Below are 23,727 nucleotides of genomic sequence, written 5' to 3'. Positions count from 1 at the left end.
AAGATGAACATCAACAAAAGCAAAACGAGGAAAATGGAATGTAGTCGAATTAAGTCGGGCGATGCTGAGGGTATTAGATTAGGAAATGAGACACTTAAAGTATAAAGGAGTTTTGCTGTTTCGGGACCAAAATAACTGATGATGGTCGAAGTAGAGAGGATATAAAATGTAGACTGGCAATGGCAAGGAAAGCGTTTATAAAGAAGGGACATTAGTTAACATCGAGTATAGATTTAAGTGTCAGGAATTCGTTTCTGAAAGTATTTGTATGGAGTGTAGCCATGTATGGAAGTGAAACATTGACGATAAATAGTTTGGACAAGAAGAGAATGGAAGCTTTCGAAATGTGGTGCTACAGAAGAATGCTGAAGATTAGGTGGGTAGATCGCATTACTAATGAGGAGATATTGAATAGAACTGGGGAGAAGAGGAGTTTGTGGCACAACTTGACAAAAAGAAGGGACCGGTTAGTAGTACATGTTCTGAGGCATCAAGGGATCACGAACTGCTTTTTCGCAATAAACAACAGCGGTAATTGTTTATTTCCTATCGTACTTCGACGAAGAGTGAGTAATTCATAGTCATACCAACAGTGTTTATAAGTAGTTGCGTGAGGTGTTAAGAGTCCTTATGGAGCTGCACTGTCTGATGAGGTGAGATAGCGGAACGGTTAAGGTGTTGAGCTGCCAAGTGTAATGTTATGAGTTCGAACCTTGTGTGGTGCTTAATATTTTCTTTATTTAAAACACAATATTGGAGTGGCTTACTTAACGAATTTTATTCGTTTGAACGAAATTTCTAGTGCTTTGCCTCTTCATTAACTTTTTCGCTGGACACGTGCTCTCCGCATTCCGCGCTGTGCGCGATTTTGTCATCACTGCACTTCTCGCCTGTGCAGACACATGGTGTTCCCACTGCTTTGACACACTTATCATTCGATTTCCAAAAACTATTTGGCCAAAAAATTTGATTTTTACACGTCTTCTTGACTGATACCTTCCCCCCATAAATGACTTAATTTTGTTTTGATGTGCAGCATTAAATGTAGTAAACCATTGCACGAAATTTTGAAGAGTTTGCAGAGGTAAAAGTCCATAGCGTATACTTTCCTTATGGTCGATTTTAGTTGCCACAATGTTGAGAATGAAATGTGGACAAGACACCTAAATTTCCTATAAAATTTACTGTATAACAATAGCTCATTTAAGTACCACATAGGTGTCGTATGTAATATTGGGAAATATTCCGTATTTCGCAACTGTAACAAAAGTTTTATTTAGAGTTGGAGGGCAGCGTGCAGGGTAAAAATCTTAGAGGGAGACCAAGAGATGAATACACTAAGCATATTCAGAAGGATGTAGGTTGCAGTAGGTACTGGGAGCTTGCACAGGATAGAGTAGCGTGGAGAGGTGCATCAAATCAGTCACAGGACTGAACACCATAACAACAACAGGCTCGATCAGCACGCAAGATATTTCGAGAAAGCAAGTTGGAATCCATGAGGGGTAGACGATGCTCTTTCCGCAAGCTGTTACTGCACAGATTTGGAGAACAGACATTTGAGGCCAACTGCAGAACTACTCTACTGACACCAACGTATTCGCGTAATGACGCTGAAGATAAAAATTGGAGCCGGCCGGTGTTGCCGAGCGGTTCTAGGCGCTACAGTCTAGAACCGCGCGACCGGTACGGTCGCAGGTTCGAATCCTGCCTCGGGCATGGATGTGTGTGATGTCCTTAGGTTAGTTAGGTTTAAGTAGTTCTAAGTTCTGGGGGACTGATGACCTCAGAAGTCAAGTCTCATAGTGCTCAGAGCCATTTGAACCATAAAATAGGAAACTTTTACACAGTCGTTTTTCACCTCGTTCTGTCCGCGAATGAGTAGAAGTGATAAAAGTTATGTGGATGTGGAATCATACCATATATAACCTTTCTCCCTGAATTGTGATCTTACGCTTGAAACTTTCTTTTATCTTCGTCAGTGCTTCTTTGATCTGTAGATCGATCACCAGGAACGAAAGACTGTATTCCTTCTATGCTACCTTTGTAAACGGAGCACGTTGTTGTTGGTCTTCCAACCTTACTGTTCCCGCTTGGTTCTAATACGTGCTGTATACCACCCGTCATTTCTCGCATCTTTTATTTTTCTCAGCATTTTGCACTTGTTGCACCATGTTACACTGCCGAACGCTATTCCAAGGTCGACAAATCCTCTGTCTCTTCCTTTCCTGAAGCTAAACTGAGGGGCATCTAAGAGATCCTCAATTTTGTTTCCCAATCATCTGTGTATTATTATCTTGTGCATGTTTCAGCTGTCATGCTGACTGTGCTAAAGTCGTCGCACGTATCTGCTCTTGCTGTCTTCGTAATGGTATGGATGACATTTTTCCGAAAAATATCATAGTGTTTCACCAGTTCACAGATTCTGCACGAGAACTTGAATAGTCGTTTGGTTGCAATTTCCCGCAGTTTATAAATTCTGATACAATATGTTCTCCCTCACCTGCCTCATCTGACTTCAAGACTTTGAGAGCTCTTTTAGCTCTTGACTCTTATATTGGTTCCCCTATGTCTTCCACACTGACTAATTTATTCTTCTAATATGTAGTCACACAATTCCTCCCCCCTCCTAGAGGCCTTCAGCGAACTCGTTCCACCTAACCGCTCTCTCTTCTGCGTTTAACAGTGGAATTCAGATCAAACTGTTAATTTTCCCGCACTTGCTTTTAATTTCACTGAACGTGTTTCACAGGGTGGAGCAGACCTCGACTGACATACGTTCAAAGTTTGTTCAGGGACGCCTTCCGAGTATTTTGGTATGATGTACGCACATAATCCGACCTCCAGTTACCGAGCTACTGCATTTCGTCTGGTTACGTCCCCACATTAGCTTGTATCTGCACTGCACAGAAAACAGTGCCCAACAGCGTAAATTTCGACGGTATGGGCAGTGTCTTGTTGCCATTCGCTCGCGGTATCTGCTGTTGGTATCCGTAGGGCCCTCCTTACTTCGTTGCCCTCAAATTAGCGTTCATTACTGCTCGATTCTGTCCAGGGTTTTGTTTTCTGTCAGTGTTGGCTGTGAGTCAACTGCACTGCTGTGGATATGTTTACTGAAGGCGAGTTAGCCAATATTCACCTAGAGCATGGGTTCCCAGAATGCAGAGGAACAGAGGCACAACGACGCTAGCCTAACCTGTTCCCACAACGACAACCGCATCACACTACATTTGCATTGGTACATATTCGCCTAGGATAGACTCTATCCTTGCCTAATATAATGGAATATGCTGGCCATGTGTGGTATACAAGAGCACCTGACGTGGAAGAGATTCTGCTACACGCGACTGCTGACAATTCTAGCTCTAGAATGCGGCTCGTTTCAAGATCCTCGAACATAAGCCAGTAAACTGTTTTGCGGGTCTTACATGAGCAACAATTGCACCCTTATCATCCACAGAAGAGTTGCAGTATTTAGGTTAGGTTATAACTTCTGTAGAGCAGAAATGATGAAGGAGTTGCCTAGAGCTCGAGCATCTGTAGGTAATTTTAATTTGTTCATAAAGCATGTTGAAGCTCTACTGGCCTATTTAACAACAAAAGCTAATAAATAATGGTTGCTGGTGACTTTAACGTAGGTTTTCTTAAACCTCTCCCAGCTAGAATCTATTAGAGTCAGTAACAGTATCATTCGAATTAATTCCCATTGGAAACTTCTCAACTAGGGTAGCTAACTCCTCACTAACAGCAACTGATGATATCTTTATAGAAAGGTCTAATAAATAAAATTATATTGCAAAACCGACAGTCAGTGGCCTCTCAGAGCATGGCATGCAGTTCTTTTTGTTACATACCAATACTGAGCAGGATTCAAAATCTATTAAACGTGAATTCAACAAGATGGTCAGTAAACCAAAGAATGGTTATTTTAGGACACTCCTCAAGGAAATGAACTGGAGTGATGTACGCAGCGCTAATGGCACGAATGATAACTGAAATTCCTTTTTTTAATAAAGTACTTAACTTACTTGAACACTGTTTTCCCCAGCAGACTTCCCATTTCGAGTGGAATTTGAAAATTTATTCCTACAGCAACGTAAAGAAAACCCCAACTTTTCTGCTTCCGTGATATTTACGGAAGTGTTCATGTTTATAAGAGACTGCTGTGTAGTCCCGATTTTGTGACTGCACATCTCTTACTTCCTGATGCACTGAACAAAAAATTGTACAAAACGTTCTTTCAACAAGTCCTCCCACATTCCACAGATGATGTGTCGTTGAGAATTCGTTAGCTTACTGTGGTTTCACCGTGACGGGACACGTGTACACTTTGCACTCGACGTTAGGAACGACATTGAAATACGTGACTCGATACTTCGGCGATCCAACTGACCGCCATCTTCAGGAAAATGGTGCTTCTGCTGTTGAGGCCCGCTGAGAACTGACGCCAGGTTGAAAATCGGCGTCCTATATAGGCCACCGTTCTGTACACGGCGCATGCGCCACCCATCACGGTTTCTGGCTTCCTAGACAGGGAGGTGGCGCCACCCTTACTCAAACACTGCTGCCTCTCCAAACTTTGTTCCATACTAACAACTTCTTCTACTCAAATCCTTACAACGTAAGGAGCTTCATTTAGAAGTGCATGTGAGTGTCACAGTTCGTTGTGTCAATACATGAATATCGAACAAACTTCTTATATTTCTGCCTGCATCAGTCGCAGTACTGTTACGTTGCAGACGTTTACTCTGGGCCTACCGCGCTTCTCCAACCTTGGATGATGATGTATGGAGGATGCACAAACGCCCTCGCAGCTGGGTCATCTTGTAGCGTTACTGTGATGCTGCCCGCCTTGAAGAAGCGCGGCATCCCTCTTTATACTCGTTAAGTGCAAAGATACATAAAAAAACTTCCAAACGATATTATTCTCACGACTATTAAATTGCTACATAGCTTTAAATTCGCGATTATCATTCATTGGCTGAATAGCAGTAGGGTTGCATACGACTCTACCGAAGTGATACGTTACAACACACCTACCTGTGTCCTCGTAAGGCGATTACCATTGTACAGCACACATTGACTCTGAGAACATGACGGGGTTTTAATACAACGACCACACGACTCTCTTCAGAACAAGCAGGACAATATACAGGGTGTCTATAATTATAGTTCCAGCTTCGGAACACCCTAAAAAGGAACCGCTGCTCTGAATGACTTGAAATTTGAACGGAATATTATCAAAGGTAGGCGAAACGTTATGGAAACAAAAATTTTTTAAAAAAAGAAAAAAACAGAAAAATCAAGAATTTTTCCACTACATGTCGTTGTAAGCATCATAACGTAAATAGGTTCGGCTGCAAATTACAGATTAATCGCAATTCGTCATCTGTGATGTCAGTTGCACACTAAATCAACGATACTGTGAAATGCGCATGACCAGACAAGTTTCGCGTTGAATAGCTGTGGCACTGTTAGTTAGGTATGCGCACCCACTACGTTCACATCAGATGGGAAAAATCGGTTTCAATTGTCCTGAGCTAAAAAAAGCATAAGAAGCAACAATGATACCGGGTTTTAGTTGCCCTGCGGCCAAAAACCGCAATGAAAAGCATGAATAAAATAAGTTTCAAATTGACCGAAGGCCAAAACCCACACAAAAAACAACAACGGATTAGTTTTTAATCGTCCTGAGGTCGAAAACCACATGAAATATAACAATGGAGTAGCTCAATAATTATCGTGAGATAGGCGCAACATATGTTCAGTATACTCTCCAGCGTTTTGTAACACAAGCTGAAACCGAGGAACATCTTATTCCACAGTAGACTCCAGTGTCTTAGGGGTCACGTAAAAAACGCACGCATTGCGCAGTGTGTGCCTTCGGTTCAGCTACGTTTGTAATAGTAGCATTGCAAACAGCACCTTTGAGAGACCTCCACAGCCACAGGCCACACAGATTAAGATTCGGTGACCTGGACGGCCAGGCTGTAGGGAAAAGACTTCTGATATTCCCGGCATTTTCAAAATGCCTCTGCAGCAGCTTCATCACTGGCTGTGAAATTTGCATAGCACTACACCTAAAGTGCGCGTCATATATCTTGGCGGCCGAGTTTGGGTTCGTTCTGCGCATCTGACGTCACAAAACACAGTCAGCCAATGAACAGAGAACGACGTTGCCACATCTCGACTGCAGTGCAGAGCACGGACGAGTGTCTTCAGTTTTAGAAACGTTCAGTCATAAATAAAGTAATAGAACAAAAGCAATGTCTTGATAGCAGACTTTCTTTTATAGAAAGTTTGGAAAAAGCATTCTTTATACCAATTGCTTCATATTCTATTAATTAAACCAAACAAGCAATAAGACTCCTAATTCAGGCGATAGCAAGGAAAGATGTTTGTTTCAATCTCACGAACTGCTTTTTCGCAATAAACAACAGCGGTAATTGTTTATTTCCTATCGTACTTCGACGAAGCGTGAGTAATTCATAGTCATACCAACAGTGTTTATAAGTAGTTGCGTGAGGTGTTAAGAGTCCTTATGTAGTTAACTTTTTCGCTGGTGCAGACACGTGCTCTCCGCATTCCGCGCTGTGCGCGATTTTGTCATCACTGCACTTCTCGCCTGTTGCAGACACATGGTGTTCCCACTGCTTTGACACACTTATCATTCGATTTCCAAAAACTATTTGGCCAAAAAATTTGATTTTTACACGTCTTCTTGACTGATACCTTCCCCCCATAAATGACTTAATTTTGTTTTGATGTGCAGCATTAAATGTAGTAAACCATTGCACGAAATTTTGAAGAGTTTGTAGAGGTAAAAGTCCATAGCGTATACTTTCCGTATGGTCGATTTTAGATGCCACAATGTTGAGAATGAAATGTGGACAAGACACCTAAATTTCATATAAAATTTACTGTATAACAATAGCTCATTTAAGTACCACATAGGTGTCGTATGTAATATTGGGAAATATTCCGTCTTTCGCGACTGTAACAAAAGTTTTATTTACACTGAGCACGTTTGGCTTTATTTTAAAGCACTTCCATCGGTGAAAGGTATGGCACATATACAATGGTATTCATGTTCTATTTCTTGTTTTTGTTCCACAGTCGCAGTTTTACCAATGGTATTGAAATATATCCCTCTTCTGCAACTGTAATAAGCGGCTTATTTAGACCAGACGCGTTTCTCTCTTTTGAAGCATCATGTACTTTGTGTCCTCCATTGCCAAGTCACCTTTCATAATTTTGTGCTGCGGTAGCACAATATTCAACGTTTGTGTTGGCTCATCAGTGTTTTAGCAAATAAATGCTGTTTGTATGTGCCACACACAAAATTATATTTGACATAGCTCTGAGCACTTCACTGACAGACGGTATATTCAAGTCCTAATGTTTTTGTAAGTCCACAGTTTTGTCTAATGTATTTTGTCTACTTCCTTTTGATTGATTGAAGTGCTTTAAAATAAAGCCAAACGTGCCCAGTGTAAGTAAAACTTTTGTTACAGTCGCGAAAGGTGGAATATTTCTCAATATTACATACGACACTTATGTGGTACTTAAATTAAATGAAATATATAGATATCTTGTCCACATTTCATTCTCAACATTGTGGCAACTGAAATCGACCATCTGGAAAGTATATGGACTTTTACCTCTGCAAGCTCTTCAAAATTTCGTGCAATGGTTTACTATATTTAATGCTGCATAATAACTGCGTTGAACATCGAAACAAAATTAAGTCATTTATGGGGGGAAGGTATCAGTCAAGAAGATAGGTAAAAATCTAATTTTTGAGCCAAATAGTTTTTGTGGAATCGAATGATAAAAGAGTGTCAAAGCAGTCGGAACACAATGTGTCTGCACAGGCGAGCAGTGCAGTGACAAAATCGCTCACAGCGCGGAATGCAGGGAGCACGTCTTGTAGCAGCAAAAGGGTTAATGCGGCCGTGGTGGCTTTACTTCACGAACTGCGCGCTCCCCCCTAAACGTAAGCTTACGAACTATGCTATACTATGGCGCTGCTTCTATTGGCGCGTGCGTCGTGTGCAACTGGCAACGCAGCAATCTCCTGCGTCTAGGCGGGCATGCGCGAGCCGCCAAGATTAAAGAATTGAACTATAGTGTAAAATTATTACCTACTCAAAACCACTGTTGATCGGCTGTAATGACGTTGTTGCCCAAAAGACTGTCATAACGTTTACTAGAGACGGTACAGGTAATAGGAACCCCAGGACTTATCTCCTCGGAAAAATACGCCCCTACTATGAACGATGCCATCAACCCGCACCACACAGTTACCTTTGCAGAGTTAAGTGTTATCGGTTGATGTGCAAGTGCATTTATCGTTGCCCATATTCAATAAGTCTGTATGTTGACATGACCTTGAAGATGTGAATTGACTTCGTCTATCCACGAAATGAACCATGGTTCACTGTCAGTTTCCACTCGAGCAAGAAATTCCAGAGGAAGTGTCTGTGTTTCTAACTGGTCATCATGAAACATTTCCTAAACACGTGTAATTTTGTATCGATAGCCATGTATGATGTGTAGAAGAATTTTATACTCTGTGTCGGAAGTATATCCAAAGTTCAGGCAGTTCCCAGCGCAATGCATGTTTGGACTCCTTCGCTGGACTCCTCCTGCAATGCCGCAGCCACATCTTCTACTGACGTTAGACAACAAGTTTTCTCCCCTCTGCCACATTGCAGTTCGGAATAACTCGTCGCAACGAATTTCATAATCATTTTGTCCACACATCTTTGGCAGATGTCGGACCAACACCTTTTTTAGTACCCCTGAGTATTCGTAAAACCCACAGCGCTACTCACGGAAAATCACTATAATTGTAAAAAAAACTTTACCGGCAGCGCGCGATCCTACGCTGAGACAATGATGCAAACCGTCTGAGACATAAACAGAGAAAATTCCTTGTGCTCTTTTATTTTGAGTGTTCTTGCGCTTACAGCGCCATATAGAAGTGATATATTTGTTACCTTTCTTTGTTTCCTCCTTCTCTGATGCTATTCCATTCGAATTTGATGTCATTCTGAACAGTAGTTCCTCTTTTTCAGAAATCATTTGCAATATTCAACAATATGTTTTCTAACGGGAGTGCTAACATTCGCCATGCTGCTTGTACAGGGTATTTCCATGAGAACGTGCAAAAATTTAACAAGACATAGAGGACGCTCCACTGAACAATTTGAGGTAGCCAATCTGGGATCGGAGAAGCCAGCTTAAGGAGATAATAAAAATAAAATCATATTTATGTGTACTTTTATTATTTACATTACAATGAACGTACCATTTGTACCGTACCTTACAAAATTTGCTGAAATGACGGCCATCAACCTCAATACATGTATGACATCGGCGAGCAAGATTCTAATGTTGTTGTTGTTGTTGTGGTCTTCAGTCCTGAGACAGGTTTGATGCAGCTCTCCATGCTATCCTATCCTGTGCGAGCTTCTTCATCTTCCAGTACTTACTGCAACCTACATCCTTATGAATCTGCTTAGCGTATTCGTCTCTGGGTCTCCCTCTAACATTTTTTCCCTCCAGCCTGCCCGCCAATGCTAAATTTGTGATCCCTTGATGCCTCAGAACATGTCCTACTAACCGGTCCCTTCTTTTTGTCAAGTTGTGCCACAAACTCCTCTTCTCCCCAATTCTATTCAATACCTCCTCATTAGTTATATGATCTACCCATCTAATCTTCAGCATTCTTCTGTAGCACCACATTTCGAAAGCTTCTATTCTCTTCTTGTCCAAACTATTTATCGTCCATGTTTCACTTCCATACATTGCTACACTCCATACAAATACTTTCAGAAACGACATCCTGACACTTAAATCTGTACTCGATGTTAACAAATTTCTCTTCTTAAGAAACACTTTCCTTGCCATTGCCAGTCCACATTTTGTATCTTCGACCATCATCAGTTATTTTGCTCCCCAAATAGCAAAACTCCTTTACTACTTTAAGTGTCTCTTTTCCTAATCTAATACCCTCAGCATCAGCCGACTTAATTCGGCTACATTCCATTATTCTCTTTTTGCTTTTGTTGATGTTCATCTTATATCCTCCTTCCAAGACACTATCCATTCCGTCCAACTGCTCTTCCAAGTCCTTTGCTGTCTCTGACAGAATTACAATGTCATCGGCGAACCTCAAAGCTTTTATTTCGTCTCCAAGGATTTTAATACCTACTCAGAAATTTTCTTTTGTTTCCTTCACTGCTTGCTCAATATACAGATTGAATAACATTGGGGAGAGGCTACAACCCTGTCTCACTCCCTTCCCAACCACTGCTTCCCTTTCATGCCCCTCAACCCTTATAACTGCCGTTTGGTTTCTATACAAAATGTAAATAGCCTTTCGCTCCCTGTATTTTACCCCTGCCACCTTCAGCATTTGAAAGAGAGTATACCAGTCAACATCGTCAAAAGCTTTCTCTAAGTCTACAAATGCTAGAAACGTAGGTTTGCCTTTCCTTAATCTAGCTTATAAGATACATTAGGGTCAGTATTGCCTCGCGTCTTCCAACATTTCTATGGAATCCTAACTGATCTTCCCCGAGGTCGACTTCTACTAGTTTTTCCGTTCGTCTGTAAAGAATTCACGTTAGTATTTTGCAGCCGTGAATTATTAAACTGATAGTTCGGTAATTTTCACATCTGTCAACACCTGCTTTCTTTGTAATAGGAATTACTATTTTCTTCTTGAAGTCTGAGGGTATTTCACCTGCCTAATACATCTTGCTCACCAGATGGTAGAGGTTTGTCGGGACTGGCTCTGCCAAGGCTGTCAGTAGTTCTAATGGAATGTTGTCTACTCCTGGGGCCTTGTTTCGACTCAGGTCTTTCAGTGCTCTGTCAAACTCTTCACGCAGTATCATATCTCCCATTTCATCTTCAACTACATCCTCTTCCATTTCCATAATATTGTCCTCAAGTACATCGCCCTCCTTCCACTTTTCTGCTTTCCCTTCTTTGCTTAGAACTGCGTTGCCATCTGAGCTCTTGATATTCATACAAGTGGTTCTCTTTTCTCCAAAGGTCTCTTTAATTTTCCTGTAGGCAGTATCTATTTTACCCCTAGTGAGGTAAGCCTCTAAATCCTTACATTTGTCCTCTAGCCATCCCTGCTTAGCCATTTTGCACTTCCTGTCGACCTCATTTTTGAGACCTTTGTATTCCTTTTTGCATGATTCATTTACTGCATTTTTATATTTTCTCCTTTCATCAATTAAATTCAATATTTCTCCTGTTACCCAAGGATTTCTACTAGCTCTCGTCTTTTTACCTACTGTATTTCTTTTCCCCATTCCTGTCAATTGTTCCCTTATGCTCTCCCTGAAACTCTGTACAATCTCTGGTTCTTTCAGTTTATCCAGGACCCATCTCCTTAAATTCCCACCTTTTTTCAGTTTTAATCTAGAGTTCATAACCAATGTATTGTGGTGAGAGTCCACACCTGCCCCTGGAAATGTCTTACAATTTAAAACCTGGTTCCTAAATCTCTGTCTTACCATTATATAATCTATCTGAACTCTGGCAGTATCTCCAGGCTTCTTCCATGTATACAACCTTCTTTTATGATTCTTGAACCAAGTGTTAGCTATGATTAAGTTGTGCTCTGTGCAAAATTGTACCAGGCGGCTTCCTCCTTCATTTCTTACCCCCAATCCATATTCACCTACTACGTTTCCGTCTCTCCCTTTTCCTACTGTCGAATTCCAGTCACCCATTACTATTAAATTTTCGTCTCCCTTCGCTATCAATAACTTCTTTTATTTCATCATACATTTCTTCAATTTCTTCTTCATCTGCAGAGCTAGTTGGCATATAAACTTGTACTACTGTAGTAGGCGTGGGCTTCGTGTCTATCTTGGCCACAATAATGCGTTCACTATGCTGTTTGTAGTAACCTATTCGGATTCCTATTTTTTTATTCATCATTAAACCTACTCCTGCGTTACCCCTATTTGACTTTGTATTTATAACCCTGTATTCGCCTGACCAAATGTCTTGTTCCTCCTGCCACCGAACTTCATTAATTCCCACTATATCTAACTTCAACCTATCCATTTCCCTTTTTTAATTTTCTAACCTACCTGCGTGATTAAGGGATCTGACATTCCACGCTCTGATCCGTAGAACGCGAGTTTTCTTTCTCCTGATAACGACATCCTCTTGAGTAGTCCCCGCCCGGAGATCCGAATGGGGGACTATTTTACCTCCGGAATATTTTACCCAAGAGGACGCCATCATCATTTAATCATACAGTAAAGCTGCATGTCCTCGGGAAAAATTACGGCTGTAGTTTCCCCTTGCTTTCAGCCGTTCGCAGTACCACCACAGCAAGGCCGTTTTGGTTAATGTTACAAGGCCAGATCAGTCAATCATCCAGACTGTTGCCCCTGTAACTACTGAAAAGGCTGCTGCCCCTCTTCAGGAACCACATGTTTGTCTGGCCTCTCAACAGATACCCCTCCGTTGTGGCTGCACGTACTGTACGGCTAACAGTATCGCCAAGGCACGCAAGCCACCCCACCAACGGCAAGGTCAATGGTTCTTGGTTCATACCCAGCACGAATCCGCCAGGCGGCCTTGTGTCGCGGTCCGGTGAGCCGGCCAGTCTGTGGATGGTTTTTAGGCGGTTTTCCATCTGCCTTGGCGAATGCGGGCTGGTTCCCCTTGTTCCGCCTCGTCTACACTATGTCGGCGATTGCTGCGCAAACAAGTTCTCCAAGTGCGCGTTCACAACCATTACTCTACCACTCAAACGTAGGGGCTACACTCGTCTGGTGTGAGACGTTCCCTGGAGCGTCCAGCAGGGGGCCGAACCGCACAATAACCCTGGGTTCAGTGTGGGGCAGTGGAGGGTGAAGTGGACTGCGGTAGTCGTCGTGGGGTTGTGGACCACTGCGGCTGCAGCGGGGACGGTGCCTCTCCGTCGTTTCTAGGTCCCCGGTTAACATACAACATACTTACATACATACAACTCTAGATAAAGCGGAAGAAAAGTTTACTTCCATGTCTCCTTAAGCTGGCATCGTCGACTCCATGTTCCCTGCCTCTAATTCTTCAGTGAAGCATTCTCTACGTCCTGTAACATATTTGCACGCTCTTATGGAAACATCCCGTATTAAAAAAAAAGTGTGACAACTGAAGTTGGCATCTGTGTAATGCGTGACTGATGAGGGGACAGTGCTGTGAACGTTACGTTAATTGTGAGCGCTTGTCTGGAAGTTGGCACAATGAATCATCACGAAAGGATGAACTATTGCTAAAATATTTTTATGTGCCGGACAGACAATACGATAGCTAGACGGGAGAAAATAGTTATTTGACACGAAGAAACATTCCGCCACAAGGCGTGAAATACAATTGAGCTGTTATTATGGGACGAGGCTTCGTATTTGTAAGAACACTGACTGCAGCGCACGGCCGAGCAGACACCGCACGCTGTCAGCCGCTTCTGTCGCTTACGTACGACGCTACCTTTTGGGCTTTTGTCGACCGACATCAGTTGCTGAAGAGACCGGACAGCAGCTCCATAAGCTGCCTGTCGGAGCATGGCGGGTAGAGAATACACCATCTAGGGTGAGGGATGGCTAAGGCTGTAATTAACTTGAAAACACATTCCTGATATCCTCCTTCAAATATACTTGCCCTAATTACCCGTAAACTTGCATTTCAGAGACAATCTTATGTCATTTTTCATTACATTTATATCATTGCATGATGAGAATCAGTCCGTAAAAACTTTAATGTTCGGATGAATTACATTAATCCTCCATCATCCAACTGTTCTAAATCTGTTTCCTGTTTCAGAAGCAGCTCAGCTTGAAACGTCCCCTTAGAAATATTATTCAATAACTGTGCTGATAAACTTCTTACATTTTTTGATTTTCAAACAGCTGAGTAAAACTGAACGTACTCATACATTTCGCTCTTTACCTATTCCGATCAACACTATATTGACACACAATATTTTTAGCGCAACGCAATCTGACTTTCAATAATCCCTACGAAAGAATGGCCCTGACTAACATTAACCTACACCTTTCATGAATCACTTACCTCTCAAATATCTTCGTTACTCGATCAAGCAAGCGCCAATACTGCCAGCTAAATAAAAGATTCTAACTACTGAAGGCACTAACTACTGATAGGCATAGTTAGCAAACGAAAGATTTTGATAGAGAAGAAACAATGTATTTACCTTAATAGTGTTCAAAAGTCATAATATATATATCAGTTCATGACATCCAGTCCTACAAATTTACTCTCTCTAACGGACACATGTCCAGATCATCCGTTCTCAAAACTCCGCCATCTCACTTCCCCACATCCACCACTCCTGGCGGCTCACCTCCAACTGCGCAGCGCTACGCGCTGTTCACATCCAACCGTCCAACACTACAATAGCGAATATTACAACAATGCCAACCAGCCGCAGACTGCACATAGCACAGCCAGTGACTTTCATACAGAGCGCTACATGACGTTACCAACATAAAAACCTAAACAGCCTACTTTCATAGCCCCCATGCTCCCCACAAAAATTTTAGCAATTGTTTTGGGCATTGGCCAATACAGATTTGAAAAATTGTTTCATAATTACAATATCAAAGATATCAAATGCACACACTTATTGATGCAATGTTGGTCAAAAGCAAAAATTGTTCTCATAAAGACAGTCCTCATCATCCATCACAGTAGTAATTACAGTTTTCTCTTTTTTTTTTCTCAAAGTCTGAGCAGGAAAAGAAAATGCACACGGAAGTAGTGGATTTCCATGCAGCCTTGAAGAAGTAGTGTTGTCCTTCCAACGGAAAGACAGTGCTGTCTCTTGACATGCTTTCAAATCTTATGTCATTTTTCATTACATTTATCTACATCCATAGCTACATGATTACTCTGCAATTCACATTTAAGTGCTTGGCAGTGGGTTCATCGAACCACAATCATACTATCTCTCTACCACTCCCCTCCCGAACAGCGCGCGGGAAAAACGAACACCTAAACCTTTCTGTTCGAGCTCTGATTTCTCTTATTTTATTTTTATGATCATTCCTACCAATGTAGGTTGGGCTCGACAAAATATTTTCGCATTCGGAAGAGAAAGTTGGTCACTGAAATTTCGTAAATAGATCTCGCCGCGACGAAAAACGTCTTTGCTTTAATGACTTCCATCCCAACTCGCGTATCATATCTGCCACACTCTCTCCCCTATTACGTGATAATACAAAACGAGCTGCCCTTATTTACACCCTTTCGATGTCCTCCGTCAATCCCACCTGGTCAGGATCCCACACCGCGCAGCAATATTCTAACAGAGGAAAACGAGTGTAGTGTAAGCTATCTCTTTAGTGGATTTGTTGCATCTTCTAAGTGTCCTGCCAATGAAACGCCACCTTTGGCTCGCCTTCCCCACAATATTATCTATGTGGTCTTTCCAACTGAAGTTGTTCGTAGTTTTAACACCCAGGTACTTAGTTGAATTGACAGCCTTGAGAATGTCAAAGTTAGCGTAAGGAGGGCTATGCGTGAAGCGTTCATTGAATTCGAAAGTAAAATTCTATGTACCGACTTGACAGAAAATCCTAGGAAGTTCTGGTCTTACGTTAAATCAGTAAGTGGCTCGAAACAGCATATCCAGACACTACGGGATGATGATGGCATTGAAACAGAGGATGACACGCGTAAAGCTGAAATACTAAACACCTTTTTCCAAAGCTGTTTCACAGAGGAAGACCGCACTGCAGTTCCTTCTCTAAATCCTCGCACAAACGGAAAAATGGCTGACATCGAAATAAGTGTCCAAGGAATAGAAAAGCAACTGGAATCACTCAATAGAGGAAAGTCCACTGGACCTGACGGGATACCAATTTGATTCTACACAGAGTACGCGAAAGAACTTGCCCCCCTTCTAACAGCCGTGTACCGCAAGTCTCTACAGGAACGGAGAGTTCCAAATGATTGGAAAAGAGCACAGATAGTCCCAGTCTTCAAGAAGGGTCGTCGAGCAGATGCGCAAAACTATAGACGTATATCTCTTACGTCGATCTCTTGTAGAATTTTAGAACATGTTTTTTGCTCGCGTATCATGTCATTTCTCGAAACCCAGAATCTACTATGTAGGAATCAACATGGATTCCGGAAACAGCGATCGTGTGAGACCCAACTCGCCTTATTTGTTCATGAGACCCAGAAAATATTAGCTACAGGCTCCCAGGTAGATGCTATTTTTCTTGACTTCCGGAAAGCGTTCGATACAGTTCCGCACTGTCGCCTGATAAACAAAGTAAGAGCCTAGGGAATATCAGACCAGCTGTGTGGCTGGATTGAAGAGTTTTTAGCAAACAGAATACAGCATGTTGTTATCAATGGAGAGACGTCTACAGACGTTAAAGTAACCTCTGGCGTGCCTCAGGGGAGTGTTATGGGACCATTGCTTTTCACAATATATATAAATGACTTAGTAGATAGTGTCGGAAGTTCCATGCGGCTTTTCGCGGATGATGCTGTAGTATACAGAGAAGTTGCAGCATTAGAAAATTGTAGCGAAATGCTGGAAGATCTGCAGCGGATAGGCACTTGGTGCAGGGAGTGGCAACTGACCCTTAACATAGACAAATGTAATGTATTGCGAATACATAGAAAGAAGGATCCTTTATTGTATGATTATATGAAAGCGGAACAAACACTGGTAGCAGTTACTTCTGTAAAATATCTGGGAGTATGCGTGCGGAACGATTTGAAGTGGAATGATCATATAAAATTAATTGTTGGTAAGGCGGGTACCAGGTTGAGATTCATTGGGAGAGTGCTTCGAAAATGTAGTCCATCAACAAAGGAGGTGGCTTACAAAACACTCGTTCGACCTATACTTGAGTATTGCTCATCAGTGTGGGATCCGTACCAGATCGGTCTGACGGAGGAGATAGAGAAGATCGAAAGAAGAGCGGCGCGTTTCGTCACAGGGTTATTTGGTAACCGTGATAGCGTTACGGAGATGTTTAATAAACTCAAGTGGCAGACTCTGCAAGAGAGGCGCTCTGCATCGCGGTGTAGCTTGCTCGCCAGGTTTCGAGAGGGTGCGTTTCTGGATGAGGTATCGAATATATTGCTTCCCCCTACTTATACCTCCCGAGGAGATCACGAATGTAAAATTAGAGAGATTAGAGCGCGCACGGAGGCTTTCAGACAGTCGTTCTTCCCGCGAACCATACGCGACTGGAACAGGAAAGGGAGGTAATGACAGTGGCACGTAAGGTGCCCTCCGCCACACACCGTTGGGTGGCTTGCGGAGTGTCAATGTAGATGTAGATGAATTGCACTATTTATCGAGTAATCGAATTCCAACGGATTTCTTTTGGAACTCACGTGGATCACCTCACACTTTTCGTTATTTAGCGTCAACTGCCACCTACCACACCATATAGCAATCCTTTCTAAATCGCTTTGCAACTGATAATGGCTTTCGGATGACCTTACTAGACGGTAAATCACACCATCATCTGCGAACATCCTAAGAGAACTGCTCAGATTGTCTCCCAGGTCATTTATATAGATCAGGAACAGCAGAGGTCCCAGGACGCTTCCCTGGGGAGCCCCTGATAGCACTTCAGTTTTACGCGATGATTTGCCGTCTATTACTACGAACTGCGACCTTTCAGACAGGAAATTTATATCATTGCATGATGAGAATCAGTCCGTAAAAACTATAATGTGCGGATTAATTACATTAATCCTCCATCATCCGACTGTTCTAAATCTGTTTCTGTTTCAGAAGCAGCTCAGCTTCTTGGGGGCACGCTATGGAATCCGTGTAAATCAATTCGGTTAAGTTCCGGTACTAAAATGAATCTGCAGTCACCAAGGCGGTGTTATAACTACAAAATATCATGGTTCCTACTAATCATCGTACACTTCAGTACTTTTCTTAGAATTTTTGCGAACTGCTTTCAGTTTCGTTACTGTCATTAGACGTTTGATTTTCTTTCTGTGTTAGTATTTTGTTATATTCTCATTTGTTGTTGATTAATACTGTCAATAATAGTAGTTACTTCCCTTGTAGAGCAAGTTTGTCATTATTGTAGTCAGTTTTTAACATCTTCTTATTGTAGTAGCGGAACTTAGATAAAGTTGTTTTCTTGTTTCAATAATTGTAAAATTTTACCATGAGTGAGAAGTGTGGGCTTTGCCGTAGGTTCGTGAGTAGTGGATTGCGGTGTGAGACTTGTTCGAAGTATTTTCACTGGGGGGAATGCAGTGGGGAAGCCAGTGGGCATTCTGGTGAGATCCTCTCCTGGAACTGCAGGTTATGTAGCAAGAGTAAGTTGATAGAGGAGCAGGAGCGTAAGATCTGTGCCCTTCAGGTGCAGTTGAAAAACGCACAGGAGGAGCTAGATAGGATGAGGAGGGAGAAGGGGGTTGGGGAATGGGAGCTGGCTGTTGGCAAGAGATCTGCTAGGATAAGGAGATTTTCAGATAGTTTTACTATTGGTGTTTGTAATAGATATGACCAACTGTCAGAGTCTAGTGGAGAGGAATCTCTAGTAGCTGTAGATGTAGGAAGTATGCAGCAGACCTCAGCAGTTACGGTGGCTAGGACAGTTGCAAAGTCTAAGAGAAAGAAGAAGGTTCTGCTGTTAGGTAGTTCTCATGGTAGAGGTGTAGGCCAGCAGTTGCAGGAAGTTTTGGGGAGTGAGTACCAGGTCACCAGCATTGTGAAGCCTAATGCAGGATTGGCTCAGGTGACTTTTAACATAGGGGGGTTATGTAGGGATTTTACTAAAGAGGATCAGGTAGTGATTGTGGGTGGGGCTGGTAATAGTATTGATAGGGATGGGGAGTATGACATAGATGGTGACCTGGTAAAGATAGCCACTCAGACTGGCAACACGAATGTGCATTTCGTGGAACTGTTTCAGCGTCACGATCGGCCTCATCTTAATACAGCCGTCAGGCGTAATAACATGAGACTTGGGGGTGCGCTGATGACGGAAGGCATGAGTCACATTTCAGTGGTGTCGGTGGAGTCTATCAGTAGGACGGGTTTCACTAGACATGGCCTGCACCTCAACAGGTATGGGAAGGGGAGGTTGGCAAAACTTATAGGTGACAGCATAGTTGGGGGTGGTGGGATCACTCATGGGAAAATTCCGGTAGTTGTGGGTGTTAGAGCTGTACCTTTTTTAGATTGAAGTCAGCTGATAGGTATTCCTGCTTAAGGGAAGTCTCTCTAACAAAGAAACCACTCTCTACAAAGCTTGGGTATCCGATTAATGAGGGAATTAGTATATTTCATCAAAATATACAAGGTATTAGAGATAAAGTTAGTGAACTGCTTATAGATGTTGACTCTGAAATTATTGGTATATCTGAACACTTCTTAAATAAGGAGATAATTCAGAGGCTTCCTTTACCAGGATACAGGTTGGCTGGCAGCTTTTCTAGGAGCTCTTTGCGGTGTGGGGGAGTAGCCATGTATGTGAAAAACGGTATCCCATTTGAGTCAATTGATGTTTCAAAGTACTGCACTGAAAAGGTGTTTGAATGTTGTGCAGGTGTGGTTAAATTTAGTGGAGCTAAACTTGTTACTGTTGTTATTTATAGATCCCCAGACTCCGATTTCACAACATTTTTGCTAAAGCTAGAGGAGGTTCTTGGTTCACTTTATAGGAAATACAAAAAGTTAGTTATATGTGGTGACTTCAATATTAATTGTATAAGTGATTGTGCAAGGAAAAGGATGCTGGTAGACCTCCTTAATTCATATAATCTTATGCAAACCGTATTCTTTCCAACGAGAGTGCAAGGGAACAGTAGAACAACCATAGACAATATTTTTGTTCATTCGTCATTATTAGAAGGGCATTCTGTTAGCAAAAAGGTGAATGGCCTTTCAGATCATGATGCACAAATTTTAAGTCTAAAAGTTTTTTGTGCTGCAACACATGTTAAATATAGTTACCAACGTTTTAGGAAAGCTGATCCAGTTGCTGTACAGACTTTTGTAAACCTTATCAAGGAACAAGAGTGGCAAGATGTTTATAGTGCTGATACAGTAGACGATAAATATAATGCTTTCCTCAAGACTTTTCTCGTGCTCTTTGAAAGTTGCTTTCCGTTAGAACGTTCAAAACAGGGTACTAGCACAAACAGGCAGCCTGGGTGGCTGACTAAAGGGATAAGAATATCCTGTAGAACAAAGTGGCAATTATATCAAAACGTTAGAATCAGTCAAAATCTAAATGCAGCAGCCCATTACAAACAGTATTGTAAGGTGCTTAAAAAAGTTATTAGGAAGGCAAAAAGTATGTGGTATGCAGATAGAATAGCTAAGTCTCAGGATAAAATTAAAACCATATGGTCAGTCGTAAAGGAAGTGGCTGGTCTGCAGAGACAGGTCGAGAATATAGAATCAGTGCGTAGTGGGGATGTCCGTGTTACTGATAAGTCGCATATATGTACAGTACTTAATAATCACTTTCTGAATATAGCAGGTGAACTAAATAGAAACCTAGTCCCAACAGGGAATCATATAGCGCTCTTAGAAAAAAGTGTTCCGAGACTGTTACCTGAAATGCTCCTCCATGATACTGACAAGAGGGAGATTGAGTTAATAATTAAATCACTAAAGACCAAGAACTCTCATGGATATGACGGGGTATCTAGCAGAATACTGAAGTATTGTTCCACGTATGTTAGCTCAGTACTTAGCCATATCTGTAACTTTTCCTTTAGGAGTGGTCGGTTTCCTGACCGATTAAAGTACTCGGTAGTGAAGCCACTTTATAAAAAGGGATACAGGGATAATGTTGACAATTATAGACCTATTTCTATGCCATCAGTGTTTGCTAAAGTTATTGAGAGGGTTGTATACACAAGGTTACTGCAGCATTTAAATTCACATAATTTGCTGTCAAATGTACAGTTTGGTTTTAGAAACGGTTTAACAACTGAAAATGCTATAGTCTCTTTTCTCTGTGAGGTTTTGGACGGATTAAATAAAAGGTTGCGAACGTTAGGTGTTTTCTTTGATTTAACGAAGGCTTTTGACTGTGTTGACCACAAAATATTACTGCAGAAGTTGGAACATTATGGAGTAAGGGGAGTAGCTTACAATTGGTTCGCCTCCTACTTTAAGAACAGAAAGCAGAAGGTAATCCTCCGCAATATTGAGAGTGGTAATGATGTTCAGTCCCAATGGGGCACTGTTAAATGGGGCGTTCCCCAAGGGTCGGTGCTGGGGCCACTGCTGTTCCTTATTTATGTAAATGATATGCCTTCTAGTATTACAGGTGATTCAAAAATATTTCTGTTTGCTGATGACACCACCTTGGTAGTGAAGGATCTTGTGTGTAATATTGAAACATTATCAAATAATGTAGTTCATGATATAAGTTCGTGGCTTGTGGAAAATAATTTGATGCTAAATCACAGTAAGACTCAGTTTTTACAGTTTCTAACCCACAATTCAACAAGAACTGACATTTTAATCAGACAGGATGGGCATGTTATAAGCGAGACGGAACAGTTCAAGTTCCTAGGCGTACAGATAGATAGTAAGTTGTTGTGGAAAGCCCATGTTCAGGATCTTGTTCAGAAACTAAATGCCGCTTTATTTACCATTAGAACAGTATCTGAAATAAGTGACATTTCAACACGAAAAGTAGTATACTTCGCATATTTTCATACGCTTATGTCATATGGTATTATTTTTTGGGGTAATTCTTCTGATTCAAAAAGGGTATTTTTGGCTCAAAAACGGGCTGTTCGAGCTATGTATGGTGTAAGTTCGAAAACCTCTTGTCGACCCCTATTCAATAGTCTGGGAATTTTGACATTGCCCTCACAGTATGTATTTTCTTTAATGTCGTTTGTTGTTAGCAATATTAGCTTATTCCCAAGAGTTAGCAGCTTTCACTCAGTTAATACTCGGCAGAAATCAAATCTGCATGTGGAATGCACTTCCTTGACTCTTGTGCAGAAAGGAGTGCAGTATTCTGCTGCATCCATTTTCAATAAGCTACCACAAGAACTCAAAAATCTTAGCAGTAGCCCAAACACTTTTAAGTCTAAACTGAAGAGTTTCCTCATGGTTCACTCCTTCTATTCTGTCGAGGAGCTCCTGGAAGAGATACAAAATTAAGCAAATTCCAGTGTACATTTTTGATTTTCTTTATTTAAACTAACGACTTGTCGCCTGAATATGTTTCTTATATTTCATTTTATCTGTTTCTACAATCGTGTTATAATTTCATGTATTGACTCGTTCCATGACCATGGAGACTTCTCCTAAATGTGGTCCCACGGAACAATAAATAAATAAATAAATAAATAAAAAAAACAGAAATAGCATACCCAAATCACTAAACGCAAGAAGTGGGCTGTGCTACATTTTGGGTACTGCAGACAGATCACAGCTATTACTGTAAAATCAAACATCGCAACTCATAAAGATCCTTAGTTGCATCAAATTGTTGTATTTCTTAGTGACGTAGGTGACTTCAAAATTGAAAAAACTGGTTTATTCTGGATATTTACGTTCAGTAGGGGAATATTTTTGGAGAGATTCATCTTTACAGAGTTATTCCTCTAGTATACAGAAAAAGGTGTTTTCGTATCATATTTATTGTCAGTTGCAGACTGTCCTGCAGATACATCTTCAGAAAAATATGGTTGGCATTGTGACAACTGTTCAACGGTACAGGTATTCACTGACGGCACTTCTCCTTATAAAAATTTCTTTATAGTTAAAAAATAAAACTGAACACAATATCTGTCAGGTACAACCTCTAAAAGTCCTCAGAAACACTTTATGTTGTCGCAGAAGAAGATGAGTAGTACCGTGGTGCAGTGGTTATGATACTGAAATCTTGTGTGGAGGCTCGTGAGTTCAAAACTCTCCTAGCCTGTACAATTTTAACTCGTGTATTCGGCTTGAGTACATTCTAGAAGTATCGACAACTGTCAAGAATCGATGTACTGGATTGTTCTGTAGCTGTATATATACTGTATGTGTTCTGCCAAGAGGCAGCTCACTCCGCGCTCTCGTATGTGTAAGTGCTTAATAAACCTTCGTTAAGTGAAATTAGTGTTCGTCATTTATCTAATTGCACCTTATTCTACGTGACATTATTCTCCCGGAGACGCTGGGTATTGTAATTTGTTATAGCGCACATTGTCGACGACACAGTGGCTCCCATCAGGCCACGACAGAGCCGCCGTTTACGTGGCGAGAACCCGAGTTCGAGCCATATTAAACAGATCGCAATCTATCGGAGACACAAGAAGAAGAGGACGTTACGATGACAGCAACACATTTGACATCCTTCCGGGTTCTCTGGTGACGATGGCCAAGATCCAAAGAAGTGGCTGAAAGTATATGAGCGTATAGCCAAATTTAGCAAATGGGATGACACCGTGTGATTGGGTAACGTATTTTTCTACTAGGAGCACACTGCCAAGCAATGGTATGAGAACAATGACTAGAAGTTCACAAGATGGGAGGTATTCCAAGCGGAATTGCGCAAGTATTTCGGCAACACACAACGACAGAAGTGCGAGGCTGAAGATTAATTTATCTTCAGCCTCACACTTCTGTCGTTGTGTGTTGCCGAAAGTAGTGTAGTGCACAGCGTCCAGGAGAAACTACAGCATCCTACATTCAAGACGTCTTGGATCTGTGTAAAATAG

This window comes from Schistocerca americana, chromosome 5 (genome assembly GCF_021461395.2).
Source record: "Schistocerca americana isolate TAMUIC-IGC-003095 chromosome 5, iqSchAmer2.1, whole genome shotgun sequence".
NCBI classification, from domain to species: domain Eukaryota; kingdom Metazoa; phylum Arthropoda; class Insecta; order Orthoptera; family Acrididae; genus Schistocerca; species Schistocerca americana.
The sequence above is the reverse complement of the archived record's forward strand: the minus strand, read 5'-3'. Positions refer to the sequence as shown.